The 7615-nt window shown below is 33.2% G+C and overlaps 1 long non-coding RNA gene across 1 annotated transcript; it reads right to left on the bottom strand.

Moving 5' to 3' along the window:
• Nucleotides 1-849: 849 nt before the first annotated feature.
• LOC125198280 (uncharacterized) lies at nt 850-2353 on the bottom strand. The gene is made up of 3 exons (XR_016135559.1): nt 2079-2353; nt 1450-1684; nt 850-1056 (listed from the first exon to the last, which is right to left on the bottom strand). It is a non-coding gene; the product is annotated as an uncharacterized LOC125198280 (long non-coding RNA).
• Nucleotides 2354-7615: the final 5262 nt, after the last annotated feature.

The raw sequence follows: 7615 nt of genomic DNA on the forward strand, positions 1-7615 counted from the left end.
AAGACCAGAGGTTCGACAAGTGATTTTGCTAGCCGTTTGGTGTCCATCAAGGTAAACTATAAAGTTGAACAACAAATCATTACGTTGGTACAAAAAATGTGGAGAATTGGTTCACCATGACTCTACGAATTGTAGCAAACGAAAGAGAAAACAGAACAACTAGTTCATTTTGTTTTACTTCAATCCTTTTTAAGCACAATTTTTTACACTACCAGATTAGATTGCAGTGTTATTCATTAAATATCGCAGTGTTACTACGAAAATATTGTAGTTTACATATTATTGTAATAATTTGTGTTCCTGATGTAGTTTAATGAAATGATTGCACACCACATTATTTGTTCAACTTATTACGTTGGAGTGAAGTTGAACAGCAAATCATTACATCGTGTAAAAAATGTGGAGAATTGGGTCACCATGACCGTAGAAATTGGTGTTCATTTTGTTGTAATTCAAACCTTTTTAAGTACAAATTTTTACATTACATGATTGCAGGGTTATTCATTGAATATTGCAGTGTTATTAATACAATATTGCAGTGTTATTATACCAATATTGCAGTTTACATTTTATTTCATAATTTTGTTCCTGATGTAGTTTAATGAAACGATTGCACACTGCACTATTTGCTTCAATCTATTACTTTACTAATTTCTTAGGTTGCATTCTATTTCAGTAATTAGTGTTTGTTGACGCGAACAAATTATTTTGTGTCGAGATTGCAGTACACGGCTTTATGAATCGCAGTGCACCCAATAACAAATTGCTGTATAATTTAGTGACGTATACCTTAATTAGATTTAATCTTAAGCATGCAAACATTTTTTAAGTAATAGAAAACAAAACAACTACAAAAAAAAGCCAATTTAATATGTCACCAACATTGTCTAGACCAAATATAACCTCCATGTTTCAGTACGAGAAGTTACTAAGAAAAAACATCAACCAAATCAGAATTCATGTTCAAAAACACCAAGATTTCATTCATTGGTCATGATTTATGGTAGTCAACGACCATCTTCTCAACATCTATCGGTCCTTTCTTGTTCTCCAACACTACAAAATAAAAGAGTATTTCCATTATAAAAACCTGCAACTCGAAAAAGCAAAAATTGATAAACAATACTGCAATATTGTAAATGATGCAGTGCACTATAAAACCAGCAATATTTCAAGTACTCTGCACTTTAAAAAATAATGCAATGCAATACTGCAAATGATGCACTGCAATACTGTATATTATGAACTGCAATGTTTGGTGATAAACAATATATAACAAACAATACTGTAAATGGTCTACACTTCACAAAATAATGCACTACAATACTGTAAAAGATGAAATGTATGAATCTAGAAATCCAAGATGCTCAAAAGCAATTCATAGAACACAATACAACAAGATGTAGCACAATTTGATGGAAAATTACGTATGATATTAAGTTCCAATACCTAAACATCTTGCTTTACTCTCTCTCATACTGTGTTGTACAGACTCTGTACATTCATTCTGTTCCCGCTTTGTTCAACCTCTTCCTCATCCATATCCTTCGACTATGGCTCGCTTCAACCTCCTCCTCCTCGTCCATGTTCCTTCTACTAATGCTCTGTTAAGCCTCTTCCTCATCCGACTCTATCCTTATCATTCTTTTCCTTACCATTATAATTGTTCTCCCGCTGCATTAAACTAAGAATATCAATCAAATATTGTCCACCAAACAAGCAACATCCAAAAAATGTTGGTGTATACAATACAACAACTAATCGACAATCAAATCATCCACAAAACGCGATTAATTGATTAAAAATCAATGGCACATCGCTTGGTTACAGTAGCTCGCTGATCTAGGTTTCCTAACCGACTGCAGCTCATTCGTTTAGGTTTTCCAAAACATTAACCAATCTCACAAAAGCCTCAGATCCAAACAATAAATTTACAAACAAACACCAATCAACATTAAACAAGGCAAGAATTGAATGAATAATACTTAAATCTCGCAGCAACATCAAGGAAACAGGGATAAAAATTGATAAACACATACATTAATTTGCATACACAAACACAATATCATTCTCGATACCTATTCCGATCAACACCAACGAAAAAACCTAAAACCATGTAGTTGTGGACTGATTTTGCTGTTTAGTGGCTGCAGGTTTGATGAATTTTTGAATGCACGTCGTAGAGGCGTTTGGAATTCCTGAAATTAGCACATATCGCCGATTCACGGCATAGCGTTGGCCGAAAATCGCCGATTCTCGAAGTGTGGTGGCTGAAAATCACCGATTCACGGTGTAGGGGCGGAGGCGGTGGGATTTCATGAATTTAGGGTCTCTCTCAATTGTTTATAGCAGATGGTTGAAGAGAAAATTGTTGAAGAGAGAGTAATGGCTGCGTGGAGAGAGAGAAGATGTAGAGAATGACGCTAATTTTGGGGATATCTCTGATTTGGTTCAAGTTCAATGACTAAAATGCCCCCGACACCAATTCCGTATACACTAGACAACGATCTCAATTCTGTTCGCGAAATTCAATCTTGAGCGTTGGATTTCCGGATCTAAGGGTGTATATTGGTGCTATGGTGTTACTTTATCTATGGTGGCACCATAGTTTGCCCCCTATATATATATATATATATCTATATATATATATATATATATATGAAAATTTTGAGGGAGGGCATTTGTCCCTTTTGCTTACACATTGTATCCATCCCTGATGTCACACAAGAAATGGGTAATCTTCCTTGGGACGGTAAGAATATTATTTTACTCGCAACGTATGAAAGGGAAAACGACACATGAATAAGATATCAAATGTTCAGAGCCTTTGTCCTAGCGGCAAGGAGCTTATACATTATAATTGTATGAGGTGTCGAGTTCGAGCCCTCTAGTTGTAATTTCCCCCTTTCTATATGAGTTTATATGTAATTTCATAAAAAATCAAAATGAAAAAAAAAAAACAACTAGGTGATCGAATAGATAGATTTGACAAGATTTAGTGTCCTGATATATATTGCTATGTTGAGTTAATTTTATTAGCTAATCAGTCTCGAATCAATGTTATGTAGTATTAATAGACTTTTGTCTTCGGTTATTTATCAGTGTTGTCATCTACCGTCACGAAACTAACAATCTATTGAGACTATGTGCTCATTCTCACCTTACAACTACAACACATTTTTTATTAACTAATTATTTTATGCATGTACTAGTAATAAATCATTATAAGTAAATAAAATAATACTTCCTCCATTCTAAGGAAAATGATCCGTTTCTTGGCGGTATAAGATTTAATGCAATTTTATTTTATATGTTAGTTGAATAGAATAAAATAATTGAGAGAATATAATAAAATTTTATATGTTAGTTGAATAGAATAAAATAATTGAGAGAATATAATAGAGATATAAATTTTTAGTTTTAATAATGAGTCATTGTGAATTGAATAAACTAAAAAGACTAGTGAGTATGTTCAGTGGTGTGACGGAAGGGTAGTGATTATGAATTTCTTACTTGAAATCATTATTTAAAAATATAATGATTCGAGGTAGGGAATATTTAGGTTGTCCCTTTTCCAAGCTGATAATGCCCTCCAGGTGGTGATTAAAGGGAAAGTGGCCCAAACGGATATGTTTTGAGCCCACAGAGATCTTCTTCTAATTGTGATGGATTTGAATATTAACCATATAGAAAACAATTGAACTCCGGCAGTAGAACTATGTTGGGGTGTCTATATTTTTTCTCGGATGAGATTCAATATGAGTACCGACAGATATTGTGTAGATTTTTAGTTAGGAAAATGAAGTGTATATTTCTCAATCCCAACAAATATATTTTTGTCAAATTTGCTGTATCGAGTTTCTTGGAAAAATGATTAGTTTGAAGTGAATTAGGGCTGACAATTTTTGATACGATACGATAATGCGATCAGCACGAAGTTAACACGACATGAACACGCACGTTTAGGATTTGGGTCCTTATAGGGTCGACCCAATTGCTGGGGTTTTGGTGCCCCTTGCACAGCGGAAGACTTGTACAAAACAAATAAATCAGACACGGATCTATTTGACCGATTATGCGATTAATCAATTCACATGTTAAACAGATAATTGCATGCTAGAACACAAATAATTCATGCTTAGAAAATATAAATCCTAAACATGATTTCTACGGTTTAGGGTTACCGATTTTGATTCTCCAAAGAATCGTCGATTGCTCGCGCCTTCTCCACGTGATGATCTTCAATACTAGACCACGGATCTTCTGACTGGTTCCCGAACTGTATCTTGATATCAGGATGGACTGATCTTATCAAAATACTAGGACTCCAATAAAAAGAAGACAAAAATTCCTCACGGAGGAGAGGTGAAGAATTTTCGAGCTCCTCTACTAATTAGAGAAGGGGGCGGAAATTTCATCTAATGATTAATTGTTATCCTGTCTCTCCTTTATTCTCCTATTTATATTAAATTCATATTGGGCCCAGTTAGGGATCTATGGAAGGTTTTGGATATGGGCTCCCCCAATTAGCTTTTTACTAATTAAATTGAACCCACAATTTAATACAAGCTTATATTGGAATATTACGAGCAGCCACTGCAGAAGTAATATTGCACTCCCCATCCAAATCCGAAATTACAAGTAATCCGGGTTTCCATTATTTATATTATTTATTTCCCGCGCTTACGATATAAATGTCCATTAATTAATTAATGTCTGCTATGGACTTAATTAATTAACATCTTATTAATTCCAAGAGTGGACTTAGCAAGAAACACTTATTTATTATTCATAGAGTAATAAAACTCCAACTGACCAGTTTTCTGAATAATAAAACCTTGTTCGAGCTCCTCTTGAGGATATTATCAAACGAGACTCACCTCGTGTGCGATTCAACATAATAGCAATTCTAGCACTGCTAGATATTAATCATCACTACCCAATATATCAGGATTATTGGGTTGCGAAAAACCCGCACCATTTGATAAGTCAAAGTAGTGCATAATCAATACCGTATACTTAATGTTAACGTATGTAGATTAAGAAATAGTATTTTATCAAGACCTAGTCTTTCAGTAGATAGCATAAAGACACGTCTTGCTGTTAGATCCATTCAGTGCTATGCCACACCAACGTCATCTTATTTCAGTAAGGCTTAGAAATAATCGGACTGACATTGCAACCTTTCACGATAGGTAGTCTAAGCCTATATGGGTTGTGAAATTCTTCTTTTTCTTTTGCAAAGCATTGCATAGAACCGACTGTGTTACCTTAAAGTGGACGACGCCCACAACCAGTCTACTAAGCAAAAGACTTAGACTTTGTTTGCTTCTTCTACATTTAAATGTTTATAAAACATCTTATAAATGCACAAGCAAACACAATGTAATAATATACTGATTCTATTCGTGCGAAACTGCTCGAATAATACTGAATCGGGTTAAAAGTGGATTATAGAGTTTTACATATACAAGCAAGATTCTATTCGAGCGAAACTTGCTCGAAACATGCTTTTCAGTATACCAAATCTAACACCAATAAAAACCTGAAGATAACGGGTTGGCTCAGGTCGGGTTAGAGTTATACGTTAAGAAAAAAATAATTATATTTTATCAATTAAAAAATTATTAAACTTTGATCTTAGTTATTTTTGTTGATTAAGAAATATTATATTTTAATTTTAATTAATTAAAAAATACTATACTTTAATTTTATTAAAAAATATATTAATTAATATCTTTTTAATTATTTAATTTTATTATTTAGATTTAATAACTATATTTTGATTTTATTATTTTGATTAAGAAAATAATTATATTAATTAGATAGTAATTTTTTATTTTATCATGTAATATCATGTTTAAATCATATAATAACATCATGTTTTATCGTATCGTGCCAAGCTAACTGACTGTCATTAACATAGGATTGACTTTTTTATCCGACACGAATCCGTTGGGTTGAGACACGATAAGAACCTGATGATTTCGGGTTGGATTGGGTTTTGACCTTATTGAGTTGGGTCGATAATGGGTTGACATGGAAACGACCCAACCCACACAATTTGACAGCCCTAAAGTGAAGTGTTTATACATCTCAATTCCAACAAATTATATACTCCCTGCATTCTATAGAAATATGCCGTATTTCTTTTTCATTTTCGTTGAAATAATCTATATCCATTTATAGCAACTTTATTTTCTTTCATTTTTAAAATATCATTTATGAGTCTCACTATCAACAGTTTCAACTACTTTTTTTTTCATTCTTTCTTATTTTATCAGTTATATTTATAGGATGGAAAGAGTTTTAATCGAATTTTTAAAATTCGTTTCAATCTTAATTAGGCTATATTTATAGGATGGAAAGAGTTTTAATCAAATTTACTGTATAGACCTTCTTTGGTGCAATATATTTTTATAATAAAATAGTAAGATGTTGCTCCTGCATATTGTTTACTCAGAACTGTTGGGTTACAAATCTATTTCACATCGGATGAGTGAGGAAGTTGGAAGGTGTATATAATTCCTGTCCAACCCCAATTAGTTTGAGGCCTTTAGGGAGTGACCCAAAAATAAATCGTTGCGGGCTTGACCCAAAGCGAAAAATATCAAACTAATGTTGCATTCGACGATCAAACAAGTGGTATCAGAGCCCAGGTGGCTATGGGTCGGGCCTGGATGAGCCCCAGTTAGGGTCGGGCCCTAAAAAACTCGGGTTAGAGTCGGGCACCAGGATGACCCAGGGGCCAGGGCTGGAACGACCCATGTTTGTGTCGACTATGTGACAACCCGAGTTTTTGTACGACTTCTAATGCTAAGAATCATACGTAATGATATATATATATATATATATATATATATATATATATATATATATATATATATATATATATATATATATATATATATATATATATATATAGAGTTGTGATCAATGTCGAACCAATTTTAAAGACCAAACTAGAGACCAAATCTGGGCCATTAAATCTAGTTTTTTTGATGGGATGTGCTGCTGTGAAAATTTTTTCGTCTTCATTACAAGCCCATTTTACTTCATTATATAGGTTTATTACTTCATTTTGTACGTAATACCTTGAAACTACAACATGTTTGTACTTGCTTCCAATAGGTTTTGAAATAATTCAACATATGCTTCATTCAAATTCATTGACGTGGGTTTTTGCTTGATTAACATTTAAATATGCAATTTATTCAAGTGAGTTTATTACTTCATTCAGAAACGTTATTACTTCATTGGATAAGATTTTTACTTCATTCCCGTAGGACTTCAAATGCTTCTATACATACTTCGTTCCAATAATTTATTACATCATTCCATGTGTTTATTAAACCATATTAGCGTCATGACGTTGGTGATAGATATTGTAGAGAGAAAGAACGGCACGCGACGGCGAAACCACATTGACGTACTGGAATGAAGTAAAAACCTACTAGAATGAAGTGATATATTCTGGACGAAGTTAAATCTTCGTAACATGTTAGTATGACTTATTTACCTTCGGATGAATTAAAATAGGCTCGTGATGAAGGCGAAAATAATTTATTAATTCCTGTATCTTATCCATAAAAAACTAGATCTAAAAGCCCTAATT

The sequence above is a fragment of the Salvia hispanica genome, chromosome 1, assembly GCF_029641045.1.
Source record: "Salvia hispanica isolate PSC_SH4W2 chromosome 1, Shi_PSC_v1, whole genome shotgun sequence".
Taxonomy (NCBI): domain Eukaryota; kingdom Viridiplantae; phylum Streptophyta; class Magnoliopsida; order Lamiales; family Lamiaceae; genus Salvia; species Salvia hispanica.